Below are 16,421 nucleotides of genomic sequence, written 5' to 3' on the forward strand. Positions count from 1 at the left end.
CTCCTAAGAATTTGTAAAAGTTCTTTTTGGCAAGATTAGTATGCTTGATCTTAATAGACATTTTATGCTTGGAATAACCGTACTATGATTGAGGCAATGTACTTTCTACCTGTGCCATATGTTATCGGGTCATATATCTGGCTAAATAACACCCACAATTTCTCAAAAATACTAAAAGAAGGACATTGTGAAATACCCTCAATTGGAAATATTATCTTGGAGGACAAATAATGCAAGGAGAGAAATAAATATATAGGAATATTCAGTATTTACAAAGATAAAGGAAAACATCTGGTATGTCTTTCCATTCGTTAAGTCATATTGCTGATTGTAATGAATAGTCTATCAATATGATGTGTATCACTAGGTCATCAACAACATCTTCTGAACATCTTAAGTTCAAAGCTTAACTGTAACAGGTCCATGAACACAATTACTAAAAAAGTTTGTCCTCAACATAAAAACGTTAACCGTTCCTCTGGATAACTGGATGTAGCAAGGAAAAAGCCCCATAAATTCCTCTGCAGAAAGGAATGCCGTCATCTTAAATCTAGAAGAATAATATTAATTGCAGAACAGGAAAGTGATACATTTATAACTGTTTCATAAAACATTGCATGTATACCTGTCACCCAAATGTCACTTTGCAAGTCACTAAAACTCACCAGAAAAACATGTTTTTCTCTCTGGCAATTCAGCAGAATTGGGTGTCTTAGAAAGTAGCCAGGAACTTGCAAGCAGGAGCCATCCATATGTCAAACAGTAAAGTTTACCTGTGATATTATTGGTAAGAAAAATCCAGAATCTGTGGGTTGACTTCCTCCCCCCCTTTTTAGACTAGAACTAAACACTCTGTCACAGGTGGGACAAAGTGAACAACCTGTAGTAGATGTCGATACTGGGTTAGTTACACCCTTTACTCTACTAGGCTATTATCCTTACCTAGAGGGCATGTAGACCTATATTCCTTAGATCTAGCCTTGCCTTCTCTGAAGAGGGAGATGGCTGTTGGTCAGGCAGAAAATCATATTAGTTTCTGCTGTGCGGCTGCTTGCAATTACTAGTCCCATGTGTTACCAGTTAAGGTCCTGGACACACCCAGGCATTTGTCTTCATACATCTCCCTGATTTCTGGGATCTTCCCCAACTTCCCAGATCTTTTCTTCAGCCAAGACCTTAACCTTATTTCCAGAACTTTAAGACCAGAATTTTCTCAGTCTAAATAATATACATCCAGAACATATGTTCAGTCTTCTAATTGATAGTTTTGTCCCAATTTTTATTACTTGGAGGACTCAGGACTTTTCTTTCAGTCTGGGCATTACCAAAAATTTACAGCCAGCCCATACCAGTTGGAGCTAGCAAGTAGCAAGCAAGCTTCTGCTTGAGAGCAAAAGTTCCATTTTGAACTTTTACACACACAATTATCTGGTGCCTATCAGCATTCACAATTTAAAGTTATTTTTTGCATACCACAAGCCCCGAGCGATTTGTCCATTTTGAATGTGAGATTCAGGTGTACTGCGCTTACTAAAGCCACTTAGCATTTAGACAAAGATACAATTGTCTGATTTGACTTAAGGTATCAAAAATTAAGAATTTATTTTAAGCTGTTAACCCACTTGCTTTTAATCACTCTTGCATACAATCCCAGCATGTAACATAAGTCATCCTAAAATAGAAGCTGAAAGCAAACAAGATGAACTAGTAACTCAGGAATCAAGACCTTCTGAAGCGTGCCCTTTGTCCAGTTCAGTCTATTTATTTAAATCTGTTTCTCCCACATTTAAAGCAAGTACAGGAGCCATGTGTTCTCTGCCAATATTTCCTGAAGATTGTTTTAAAGATCTTTTTCTGAGTAGATTCCCATTTCAGTACACCGAGAAAGCAAATATCTCTCAAGGTTTATTTTTTAAAATATAGCTCTCCTGACTATGGGCTAGAAAAGACTGCGGTAATACACAATATTTCTAGATATTGTCACACAGGTGTTGTATTCGGGAAGACACAAAAGAATTGTGTGTATACCAAATAATATGCAAACAAAAAGACATTCTCTTGTACAAGAGACAGTCAAATCCGTTTTGCTCAAGGAGGAAGTCTTTGAGGTCAGAGCCTTTGACTATTGTTTCTGAATTTTATTTTATTTTTTTTATCTTAAGCCACATAAAATGAGTATTTTGATTTCATTCCACTGTACAGGACTATTTGAAAATGTGCATCAATCTAGCAACATTCCTAATGTTGCTAGATTGCCAACTTTAATGGCATCAATCTAGCAACATTCCTAATACAAAGGTATAAAGATGTAGAAATTGAATTTATATTTATTTATATTTATAGTTATAGTTATATTTATAGTTATAGTTATAGTTATAGTTATAATTTTAATAAGGACCAGCGACAGCTTCATTGATATATCATGATATGGGTTTTTGTTTTTTGGGAGAGGGTGGGAAGAGGGTTGTTTTGGTTTTGTTGGATTTTGTTTTTTAAGGTTTAGAAGCAATATAATTCTGAATTTTCTGATAATTTTACAAAGGTGGCATTTCTATAGTTGCTTCACAGTCATACCACTTTACTACTCCTTTACTACAACTAGTACTTTTGTATGACATGTAACAGATTCCAAAACACACACTGTATTGTGTGACAAACTTCAGGAGAACAGAATTTGACCACTACAAGGATCTGCTTGAAAGAGTGTTATTGGATAGGACCCTTAAGGGAAGATGGACCCAATATACCTAGTTAATATTCAAGCATCAGCTCCTCCAAGTTCAAGACTATTCTATCCCAACAGGTAGGAGGTCAAGCAAGAACACCAGAAGGCCTGCATGGATGAACAAGGAGCTCCTAGCAAAACGCAAAAAGGAAGTATGCAGGGGGTGGAAGTGGAAACGGGTGACCTGGGAGGAATATAGAGGCCCTGCCCAGGCATGCAGACAAGCAGTTTGGAAAGCTGACTTGGAATTCAAAGTGGCAACAAAGTCTTCATCAAAGTCTTGATGTTGTGCAAAGTGTTCAGCAATAGACAAAACACTGGTATGTTATCAAATGCAAAGCACAGCACCATAGGGGCTACAATGACAAAAGTTAACTCCATCCCAGCCAGACCCACCACAAGAAGACAGAGACAGGCTCTTTTCAGTGGTATCCAGTGACAGAACAAGATGCAATGGGCAACAAATGAAACACCAGAAGTTCCGCTTGAACATAAGAAAATACTTTTTTAACGTGAGGGCGACTAAGCAAAAAACCAGGTTGCCCATATAGGTAATGGAGTCTCCATCCTTGGAGATATTCAAAAGCTGTCTAGACATGCCACGGAAACTTGCTCTGGGTGGCCTTGCTTGAGCAGAGATGCTGAACAAGATGACCCGTAGATGTTTCCTCCAACCCCAGCCATTCTGTGTTTCTGCAATAATTACAAATGTAACTTTCTTTTCGTCAGTTTTTCATTAGTGTATTTAGAATCTTCAACACAACATACTAAAGGGGATGATATTTTCTGTAACCTTACATTAATTTTTGTTACTTTATCTTCAATTTCAAATAAAAAGAGACAAGATACAGGCCAAAGAATTACAATGACCAACTTATTTATCATTAATAATAAGACAAATAGGTACCTGCCCATATTTCATAGATCTGTTTGATGGAATAAAAAGAACTTTTATGGTTTTGCTAGAATAACAAGGTCACAATGATAAATTAAGCTTTTTTTTTCCTTCATAAAACTTTTCTACGGGCAATAACAACTTACATGGAAATAAATATAAGGACTTTATGGAGAGATGAAATAGAATTTTCACCCCGCAGTGATGCACGTGAGACATTTACAGCTTGATTCTATAGGACTTTCCCTAATGAAAGCAGAATGAAGTCCTTTCTTACTAATTATACTGACTTGATACATGTTGAAAGTAAAATGATTCTATTAGGTACCCCCTATGAACAATTATGGAAACATTATTGCTGGAATTCTGTACTTATGTTCAAAAGAAACCATACCAGATTTGAGTTAACGTTGCTATTAAAATCAAAGCAAAAAGTAATAAGCAAGCATAGTAGGAAATACTTTTCAAAAACATTCACAGATGAATGATGAAAAAAGCCATCTTTGAAAAAGCTGCTTCAAAAAACCCCCAAAAGATATCTTAAGTTCATCTACTATGCATATGAAGCTTCCTGCTCATATACGTATGGTCTATAGTCTCACCTAAATCTTTATCTATTTATGGTTCCACCACTTCTTTGCTACTCTGAATATAGTCACTTTGTTATTATCCTCACCTTGCAGGTGTCTTACCACTATACTCAGTGCCAAAAGAGTCTGAGACCTATATGACACATCTTTCAATAAATTGTATTTTTCTTCTTTATTCTCTTTAAATACAAACCTTTCCTACTTTAGATAAAAGTCACAAAGTACAATAGCCTTATCCATAACTCATTGGTATATGCACAATAGAAATGTCACTATATGATTAGGCACCTAAGGACTGTCAACAACCTCTTTTTCTTTGGGTGTGCCTAAATTAGTGTTTTAATTCAGAACAGGAACTTGCTTTTGAGCAGGATCTCCTCATCAGCACATGTACTTAATTTTAGTTTTCACTATTAATCTTGGATCCTACAGACTTAATTCCCTTTCAGATTAAACCAAACTTGAGGTGCTCTAGAAATAAACTTAATGTACAGCAACTGCTAAAGAACTTTCAGTGTGTGGGACCACAGTGGAACTATCCAGGATAAAGCTACCAAAACACATACAATGTGATGGCTCCACAGCTTGTTAAAGGTAGATGGTTAAAGGTAGGTCTTCAGTATTTGAAGGCAATTTTGTTTTGAAAATCAAGGCTGTGAAACACAAGCTGCTTCCTCAGAGTGCAATTAAGACAGTAAAGTATGTAAACTTTGCTTAACTTTACTTCCTGATTTCTGCTGAAATAAAGCTACAATTTCTGTAGTGAATTTAATTTAATTGATCATAATCAAGCAGAGAAAACATGAAAACTTTAAAAGGGGTTCTGTTAATTGCAACTCAATATAATGAGTAAGAGCATCACACTGCAATACAAGGCCTTTATTTTGACTCATCTACAGTACGTGTGATGGAATTTCCACAGTATCTATGTAGGAGGAACCATCTGGTGTATATGGTGTTCAGCTATTCTAACATTTTGTATTACTGAATATATATACCCAACATACTGAAGTTGTAACAAAAAAATATTGTTTGGCAGAATTTATGATAAAATAATAAGGTCATAGAAAAATTCCAGTTTTGAATAACTCATCATTACAGACTTGGGAACAGGGAAAGTTATTTGACATAGGTCACTGCAAGTAATTCACTACTTTTTAAACTGTAATTTCAGTTTTATGAAGATTCATTACTGTATTTGTGTTAAATATTTGTGCAGCTCAAAAGAGTTGTCTCATGTTTGACCAGGGAAAGACCTGATGATGTCCAAAACTGCCAATGCTTTGAAGTTAGGGCTACTGTCTCTTTGCATTGTGTCCTCAGAAAACATCACACAGTTGAAAAGACACCATGTAACCTCAATTTCATTCTGAAACTCTATTACTTTCAGATACAGATATTGCAGTGAATGGTACTGCAAGAGCAGAAGAATACTCCTTCTCTCAAGTGATTATTTTGTAATGGAAATCATAATTTCTATCACTTCTTCATTACGTTTTAACTGTTCTGTCTTGCTCGGCTGCATACAAACACTTAATGAAAGTTGCAGCTGGTTTTGTATAAACGAGTCTCACTACAAAGAGGTCTGGTTGTATGCCAGAGTTCTATGTATTCCGGTCATTCACAGTCTGAATTCAAAGTCTTAAGGCTAATATAAAAGTGCAGCTACGGAGTACTTCAATAGTGAAGAGACAAACAGCAATGACTTTTTTTTCCTTTTTTTTTTTTTTCCTTTTTTGTTTTTCCCCAATGATTATGCCCATTAATAAGCAAGCCACAGAAGACCTGGGAATGAAAAAAAGACATTTATTTCTAATTTGCTAGGCTTCCTGTTTTGAAGTATCCCATTGACATTGCAATCAACCTGAATTCACAACCAACTCACACTGACATCTGGATCAGTCTCCTTAACGGTTTTTACCTCAAAACATGTTATTCAGAGCCAGTGGGACAAAGGAGAGACAATGCACATAAGCCAAAGAAAAATTAATGAAAAAAGAAAGGCTGAAAAACCTTGAAAATTTGAAAGAGAGAAGTATGAGATTTTTTTTCCCTAATACTGCTTACTTTCTCAGTGTAAAATTGGGAGCCCAAAAGGCAGTGCATCAGAGTTGCAAGAACTGGGTATGTTTGTTTTGTTTGTTTGTTGAGGATCCTACTTACGATTTCCCTATTAAGAGAAACATATTCACAAACACAAAGATGTTGTGAAAACATGATTTTTGAATAAGACTTAATTTGCATGAATTCTTAATGGATTGACAAACATTTGTTATGAAGTAATGCAATTGAAAAAAAAAATGGAAACAGTGAGTACAAAAGCTTATTTTGTTCCCTCCAAATCAGTCTTAACTGATTTGTGCCTTTAATAAACTGTCATTAATAATTCCTATGTATAAGAGAGCCTTTTGTCTGTAAGTATAGTCATTCATATTCATGAACCTCTCCTTGATCCAGAAAACATTTCAGGTTCATTTTCAGTACTCTTGAAACAGCTTCCTAAATTCATAATTTACTAATTATTTTTTGTTTCAGACTGGCTTCAGGTGGGATAGGATGCACATTATGTCCTCACCCGAAACTGAACTAAAATTTTATGTAACGGTGTGTAGATTCTTCTACACAGCTAATGCTGACAAAACTTAGTATACAAACCCAAAGCTAACTGTACAGGCAAAACACTACCACATTACACACCTCTAGGGGGTCATTCAGTTCACCTGAAATCTGGCTGGTTTGTCATCTTTTGATTGTATATGGTCTGAAGAACTCTCTGATATCTAAAATTGCATGAGGTGAATTCATGCCATGGTACTTAATACAGTGGTACCTATGGGTATATAGGGTATACATGTACTTCAAAGTAAATCAGTAAAGAGCACTATGAACCAACAGGGGTACACCCATTCCCTTGCTGATTACAGCTGTACTAGGAGGCTGGTGACCCATTCCCCTGGCTTTAGACCAACAAGGCAGCCTATACACGTGTAGATTATGAAACTTAACTGCCAAAACAGGGTGGCTGCACATAAATGGGAAAGATTCTTCACCCGCGCTAAACCTTTAATCCTGCCAGGGCTTTATTTGAGAGAGAGCTCTGCGCCAAAGCCACGCCAAGAACTATTGTAATATTTTAAGAAATAAACATTTGAGTTTCGGTGTCTCAATCCACGCCTTGTCATGGTTTTTACTACTAATGGATGTAACCGTTATGTCTTTTCCTTCGGTCAATACACACAAGCTCACTAGCTAAAACTGTGGCTCCTAAAATTATCATAGTCAACTTCAACACAGGTATGGAGCTTGCTAGAGCTATTTTATCCTGCCTCAAACCCTACAATAATGCTGTGTATCTGTTAATAATTAACTAATTCTTAAATTGTTAGGTAGTCAACAAATCTCCAACTTATAAGTTTCTTCCTTTCTTAAAATTAAACAGCTATACAGAAAATGTATCTCCACCCCCAAGAACTTCTTTGTTATTGATTTGTGTCTTTGACACCTATAATTGCTGTCTTTCTGGCTATCAAACACTAAAGCCCTTCATATATCAAGAAAGAACACAGTAATAAATATTTTCTTATACAATTTTGTTAACTATTCTGTTTTGGATGAAACATATAGTAATTTTAATGAAACAATATTCAAACGTGAATAAGTATTTGTACTCCAATCCGCTTTCCTTTTCCCTCTCCTATTAATAGCTATTCATCCTACATGTACTAAAAAAAAGTAAAGAACTGCTGAACTCTAACATCATCATTATGACTCTTTAATTTCATATTTTTATTATTCCTAGGTAAGACCAGTTTTTTTTCTGGTTCGGGTGTTTTATTTTCTCTAACAGGCAGATAATTTAATTATTTATCATCTCATTAACATGCGTGTTGATGTTAAATACTAAATGTGCAAAGTTATTTTTGTTGCTTGATAGTGATTTTCACATCTTTTGATCTTTTTTGTCCCCCTTTGGTCATTATCACACGTTTATGAGGCCTCAATTATTTTTAATTCAATACCTCAGATACAGATCCTTTATTTCATTATTTTTAGAAGATGAAAAAGGCAAGATACAAGAAAGCAAAACATCTTGATGAAGAAAAAAAAAGGAAGAACAACACTTTGAAATGTCTGGTTTCAGTAAGCGTGTTTTATCACCAATCAAATACACTAGTTGTAATTTTTAATGTGCTGTGGTTTTGTTTTTTGTTTGTTTTTTTTTTTTTTTTTAAATCACTGAAAAAAGGGCTTTCCAGAAATTTTGATATATTATTAAATATAATAAATAAAATACCTAAATACACAAATAAATTTTAATAGTGATACTTAATAGATTCAAAATGGTGCATTTTTTTAACTAAGTTTATTATTTAACTAACTAATTTTTTCACTTGTAATTATATGTAACTATTTCCATCTACCTCTCTATGGCTTTTCCCAAAATGCTGCAGGTTGCCTGAAGCTATTCCAATCTTCAGTGTAAGATTTTGACAGTTTTAGGATGCGCTTCTCAACCATTCAGGTGAGAGACTGCAGTGCAACACGTTCTGTCAATTTCAGAAGTATTTTATGAGGACCATTTTTATGCATCTTCTTTTTGCAGAATAAAAATTGCCAGACTTGATAAGGCTACTAAAGACTTAAACTGTATCTGAAAAAAAGAACTGATAAAGAATTAAATCTTTCACAGGCCAATAAATCAACTTTTATATGTACAATATCCTTTAATAAAGTGGGTATTCAATCCATGCTACTAGTTACAAGGCTGGATTACTAAAGGTTCCCTTCCACCCGGGTTAGTTTTCTTCCAGATCTGAAGTTACTCATCACATTACATGATCACTGAGCCCAGTGAAATGGAAGCTGATGGAGCTAGACCACCCTTCTCAGCAGTGTCTGACCATTAAATCAGTAGATTATACATCATATTATATATATCTGACAAAGGCTGATCTTGGAGGGAGGATGCAATCCAATGCTTTACAGTGACATTTAGAGGAGTGTATGTCAAAAATCAAAACTGTGAAGTTACAGTGCTAATGAAACAGCATTTACAGACGTGACAGGACAAAGCTGTCCAGAAACCCACATTTCAGTAGCAGGATAACAAATCGTTTCTCGTCCCACCCACCTCCTTGCTCTGGTAATAAAAGAATAAGTCAAGATTTTTCTCAAGTTCAGTATTTATGGTCACTGGACATTGTTGAATTACTATGCAGAATTCAAATGAAACACAAAGGTGAGGCCTCAACAGTCATTCAGTAACAAGTGCGGGTGCTTCCAAACATTTGTGATCATTCTGAGACATAACAACAGAATCAGAGAGTAGGCATTTTGTCAGATTAATTTACTGTGTCACACAGTCGTTAGTTTGAACCTCACAATTCAGTAATATGGCTATACTGTTTCTAGGAGCTGCTGCTACATCTACAAAATTTAATAAACAGTATACGTCATATCATTTAAGTAAGCAAATTCATTTATTAAGCAATATTCTGAACAAAGATTAGAAAATGGATATTGTAACTTTCAAAGTGTTTTAATATGTGCAATGCCTTTTAAGGCCTAACAAAGATGGTTTGTATTTTCATTATATTCTTTATCTATGAGTCTTTTCTCTCCTTGTATTGTACAGATTCCTCTACTCCCTTTCTCATTCTGCTGCCAACCCATTCTGCTCAGAAAGAAAACAGTATTCAGCAGTTCTGCCAGTTGCATATGAACACTGTTCATCTCTTCTATTTCATCTCAGCTGTCAGTTAAGCAAAGCTTAGACAAAGCCTCTAAACTTTTCAAAATATCTAAAAATCTGAACAAAGGCAAGACTTTGACATACAATGCAGAGGTGTAGCATTTAATGTAAATCTACTGTGGAATGAATATTATTCAGAAACCACTCATTTGGCTAAGTTGATACACTTTTTCTTTCACAGCTTTCACTTTCTCTTCAAAATAAAGACTTGGAGATAGATGGCAATTTGTCACAATATATTTGTGTGCTAACTGTCCTTCCTGAAATGGATTTCTTTTTTTTTTTTTTTTTTTAAGAAATAATATCTCTCTAAAAAAAAAAAAAAAAACACATGAAAAACATGTTCTGAACATTAGCTGTTGAAAGCTTTGTCGTGCACCATAGAATCACAGAATGGTTTAGATTGGAAGGGACCTTAAAGATCATCTAGTTCCAACCCCCTGCCATTGGCAGGGACACCTCCCACTAGACCAGGTTGCTCAAAGCCCCACCCAGCCTGGCCTTGAACACTTCCTGGGATGGAGCTTTCACAGCTTCTCTGGGCAGCCTGTTCCAGTGCTTCACCACCCTCAGAGTGAAAAATTTCTTCCTAATATCTAATCTAAATCTACCCTCTTCCAGTTTTTAAAGCCATTCCCCCTCATCCTATCACTACATGCCCTTGTAAAAAGTCCCTCCCCAGCTTTCCTGTAGGCCCCATCTACACCTTAGAGTAACTTAGAGTTACTACTATATGGTAATATTTGTTTAAGTTTGTATGTTTTTTAAACAGCTATTACAGTTGCAAATATATATATATGTTTTTTCATCTCCTTATAAACATATCACATGTTTATTAAAAGCTGAGTCTCTACGGATATCATTAACCTAAAAATCTCTTTCCGTTCTACCATAATGATATGTTGTACAGACTTTATGACAAAAATGGGATAATAATGGGAAAGGTTACAAGTGTCAGCAGAACCAAATCTGGAATAAGTTACAGGAAAGAAATCTGAAATAAATAACCCAAATGCCCTATATTGTTCTGTCACCAGTATTTCCTCCTTCATATCATTCTTCAACTCAGGTTTTGCACAACTTCATGTAATAACAGGTAGAGCAACACACAGTTGTATCCAAACTACAACCAAACCTGAAAGTCTGGTGCCAGACCAATGACATCACAAAATTTATGTGTGCAACAGAAACGTATACAAACCCAAGCATTTATTGATAGTTGAAAAAGTATTAAAGTATTAACAATCTAATCAAAGAATTATTCTTAGTCCAGTGACAGTGATGGTAACAATTATAGACCTCAGTATCCAATTACTGATAATTCCCTTTCATGATACAGCCAAAACTGATCAAACTGTCTACTATCTGCCTGCTTCTTTGGTGTTATTCTCACGTTTCCATTTCTGTGAAACAAAACACCCCTCACCAGCTTTGTTGCCCTTCTCTGAACATGCTCCAGAACATCTATGTCCCTCCATGTCCCTCCTGGAGTGAGGGGCGACTTTAATTGCTGGCACCAGAAGTCAGCTCCTGACACCGAAAACTCTGGAAGAGTTCTAACAACATAAACTAGTCTCCTAGTGGTTACAAATCAACACAGCTCCTCTGAAATCAGTTGAGTGCAATGTTTGGCAGGACATGAGGACCTTACACCAAAAATGTTACAGAAAATAGGAAACACTTTTTATGCAAAGACAAAAATTTTTGTTCATAGAATTGAAACTTTAGGAGGCTGATCAAGAATTATTAGGCCAGATTTAGTTATTACAGTACAAGAAGAAAATAAAGAAATTAAACTATTAAAGGCTTTGCACTCTGCTTTTCTTCATTGAAATTCTACTTTACAGCCAAATGTATGGAGTATCTTACATATGTTGGATAACTATTCTTACTTTTCTTTATTGGTTTAAAATTGCTTTTTTTTGCCCAGCAATCCAGTCCACATTTTCTTAACTGACCACTGGTGACCTCTTTAGAGCTATGGGATCTCCTATATCATTTTGTACATCCCATTTCACATCATATGCCTGTACTCTTCTACACTGCACTGTATCATTTTCAGGGCTGTTACTGTAATACGATAAATTGTATTACTGTATACTACTGTTGGAGTGATAAATATTTCCTTCTATACAGAATAATTACTTTCTACTGCCATCTATGGAAAAATTATACCACATGATTATATAAAGCTAAATTAAAATTAAGAAATCGATTAATAATTAATTGGTCATTAGAAAACTGATGATATGGTTAAACAAGTTCATTTTATTCAGACAGGCCAAGGTGAAACCAGACAAAACCTGCAAAGTCCTAAAGCCTTGAAAAGTTGTACAAAGCCTGTCATCAGTTGCTAACAGTGGCAGCTTCATATTTACTAAGCTATAAGGATCCAGCTCAATACTTTATTCTTAATATTCAAAGATAGACTATGGAGTTCTTGCTAGTTCACAAGGTTGTAGAACATGCTTTCCTAGGTTTAACCCATCACATTGGCTTGTGGGCACATTAACTATTTAGAAGTTCTCCAAATGAAGGTTTAGCCCCTGTATCTTAGAACTGTTGTCCGTTCCTCACAGGCTCAAGCTCTGCAGTAGTAAGAACTTCAATAGTTACAGCCGAGTAATTGTTGTGTGATGTTCACAAAAGGGATTTTACTTAGTACTTCTGGATATTGCAGAAGTTTGTAATTCACTCCCGCTCCACGCTGGATTCACATACTACGAACAGTATTTCAAAGGCTGTCAGACTTGCAGAAATAACTAGGTCCTGACCCACACTTATTGAACAGAAGAGTAGTGATTTCATGAAGCAATTTTAAGAGCAATTACTGGAGGAAAGTTCCCTGGGTCATCCCTGTTCTATAAAATCTAAAAGAAACAAATCATAAGAATTCCCTCAAATCCACTATGCGTTTCTGACACAATCCTATAAATTCAGTGGCTGAGCTGCTGGCTTTTTTATTTGTCACACAATTTCAACTTCTGTTTTATATTAGCTTTACACTCTTATTTAGCAGTCACCCATATCAGTGGTGCTACACAGAAGTAACTGTGTATCTTTCCTGAAAACTGGAATGGTAAATTAACCATCCAAAAGAAACTGCAGTCAAACATATCTAGCAAGCCAACGATCTATATTCAGGACCAAATGTGCAGGAACATGTTTAGTTTTAGATATCTGTTTTGGAAATGTTCCAAGAATCTTGTCTGTGTTCAATCTTTAACTGATGTTACCTGAAACTGGGAACAAACCACAATTACTGTTGTGTGAAACTTATGTCAAGCAAGTGCGACTAACACTACTTTAACACCATTACTAAGCTACTATTTCTAACATAGTGTATAGGGACTGGTATTGTAGTGCTGATCATTTTGCTTTTATTTTGCTTGTAATAGTAAAACCACTACTGCTGGAAGTAGAAATAATGTCCTAATTTCTTCAAAAGAAGAGAGAGATAAGGAAATCAAAATCAGTCTAGAATTGAGCATCTCGCCTTAAAGTAGAGTCCAAACCGTGTTAGACACATTAACCCTGTAAAAACTTCATCAGAAGTTTAAGACAATTGAGAACAGAAACCCAAAGATGGATCTTAAGGAGGTGCATTTCTACATGAAGTTCCTCATGGAAGCAGATGACCAGACAGGAGTACTTCTAAAATACTTCCATAGTGACAGCCATTGTATAATTACATAATACAAAATCCACATTAAAGCTTTTGTATCTGCTGAAGACTATTCCAACACACAACATTAACCTTTCTAGATAACAGCCTAAAATCTCAATTTTTTTTTTTTTTTTTATTTTGGATGGGGTAAGAGAAGGACATTCTCCATTTTCTTCCTGTAAAGCGTTGCAGTGTTATACAAGGAAAAGAATCCAGATTCGTAGAGCAAAAGAGATAATAAATATGTGTAACTGTACTCTTCTGGCTATGACAGGCACTTATTTAAAATAGTGTCTTGTATAATGCACAGACAGTATTAGGATAGAATGTGAATGAATAGGACACTATCATTTCCATAAACAGAATGCAAATTTTCACCACCACAAAAGAATCCCTAAACGTTAGGTCATATGGTGCAGTTTCATTGACACGCAGAGGAGACTTCTTTTTCTTCTGAATCCATTTTTCGTCTTCCGGATACAGGAAGATCATCTACATTTAACTTTAAACTGAATTTCTTTCTGAAGTCTATTCTCTAAGCAGTCCAGGTAATGGGGTTTGTAAGCAACGTGTTGACTGTGATTTTAAAATGATTACTGAACTAATCAGTACCATTCAAGAGCAAAAGGAACCGAATGGCCTACAGCAACATTTTGGACCTTTGAAATTGCAGGGTGTAAAAACAGATGTTTGCTAGGTTTAGATGCAACAATAGGCATAAATAGCAACCAAAAAAAGGTTTTCCAGTATCTCAGCAAATGTTCTACTTTAGCTATTTATATCCAACTTAATATAGTCTTGAGAGTTTTTGTTTTTTTTTTTTCAACATGGTAAGGCTTCTTTGTTCTGTATATAAATAGTTTAAAGAACAAAAGAATTTAATCTCTGTAGCCTTTTCTACCCAAAATCCAACACCAGAATGAGTTTTCTAAAAGTGTTTATTCAAAGAATGAGAAGAATTCTAGTTTCCATTATTTCCCAATATCTGAAATGTTCTTAGTAGATGATGCATTATTTGATATATTTTTGTAGCTCATAAAGTAAAAAAACAAACAAGCAAAACCAGCTAGCACACTTTCAGAAAATTTTAAAAGAGAAAAAATTATCTATTTTCCTAAGAAAAAAACCCCTCCTTTTTAGTGAAGATTGTATTTTATAATAAAAGTGAAACTAGTAGCAACAAAATGGTTGAAATTTATTCATTTTTCAACATATTTTTCTAAAGGAAAAACTAGGCTAAAAAGCATCACAATAGGAAATTTTGTGTGAAACTGTGTACAGTAGCTGTGCAAAGAAGACAGACACAGTAGGTAAACAGCTTTACAGGAACCTCTCTGGAAAAATAATCTTATTGCTAAGTGCAAAAATAAGCAATAATTTAGGCTGATGGAACAACTTATGGAAAACATTATTTTCTTAGAACTGCAATATAAATTAATCAACATACTAGAAATGTTTACTACCAGATATGAAAGGAAGACTAAGCAGATAAATTACTGAAAAAATTTATTACTTATACATCACAGTACCTTGATTCCCTCCCATACTACTACCATGCTTCTCTCTCCAAAGTATCATGGAACAAGCATTTCTTCTATATCAAAGGCTTAAGAGAAAAAGACCCTGACAATGGCATTATACCAGAAGTTGAAAGTATTTACTGATACCTTGAAACGTCTCCACCTGTGAAACTTGTAAAAAACCCCAAAACAGCAACAAAAACCTCACAAAAAAAAACCCCAAAAACAAAACAACAAAACAAAACCAACAACAAAAAAACCAAACCAAACCAAAAAAACCCAACCAGACAAAAAAAAAACCACCACACAACAAAACCCCCAAGCCGCCTCATCCTTTCCTTTACCCAATACTGCCCAGTACAAGCATCTTTTCTACATACTCGCTTTCAAAGTATTTATCCATCGGAGGGTGCATTTTTTTTTTTTTTTCAGTATTGTGGATGAGTTATTAGACTGACTTTATTTGCCTCCAAAGTGGAATAATCAAGCCAAACATTATAAGTAAAAAATGTAAGATATTGGATAATTGTTAAGTGTAAAGTAGCATTTACAGTTTCTATAGGTCTAAAAATTATAGAATACACTATTATAGGGTATCATTCTATTGCTGTTTCATAATGAAACATGAGGAAATAAGCTGAAAGTCCATTTCAGACAGATGAGTTATTTTATATCATGTTAGTTGTGTTCAGAAAGCACAGTAAAGACTCATAGAAGATGTAAAGATAATAGTTTGAGCAACTAGAGTTCAAAACAAAATGTTAAGTTGCTTTAAAGTGTATTTGTAGGTCTCATGAATAAGGCAACAGTTCTAAAGAGCAAAGCAAAAAATAGCAGAGCAGAAAAACAAGTGCTTGCTTGTGAAAAAAAAAATGGTGTTTCCATCTGAACAGATGTTTCTTTGAAAGCCTGTTGCAAGTACAACATTTTGAGAATTTCAGTCACTGAAAATATGGATTTTGCTTAATCTGATGATTTTTGTCAGAGAAATAGAAAAATAAGAAAACAGCCTACAGCTGAATTATGTATAACTAGATTTATAAAAAGCTTTGTGCGTTACAAGGACAAAAGCCTACAGTGAAGCTAAAAGTCTGAAACAAGGGAAATGCTTTTAGGGCCAGTTTTACTTTGAAGCTATGAAGTGAACAGTTAAGAAGCTGAGGCCATAAAAAGGCCTACTTTAGACTAAACCAGGCAGAGAAACTTGTTCAAAAGAAAGCAGGAAGGGTTCCTACCCAAGGATCTCTGATTTAAGATTAAGATCATAGAACT

Source organism: Vanellus vanellus, assembly GCF_965231255.1.
Source record: "Vanellus vanellus genome assembly, chromosome: 4".
Lineage (NCBI taxonomy): Eukaryota > Metazoa > Chordata > Aves > Charadriiformes > Charadriidae > Vanellus > Vanellus vanellus.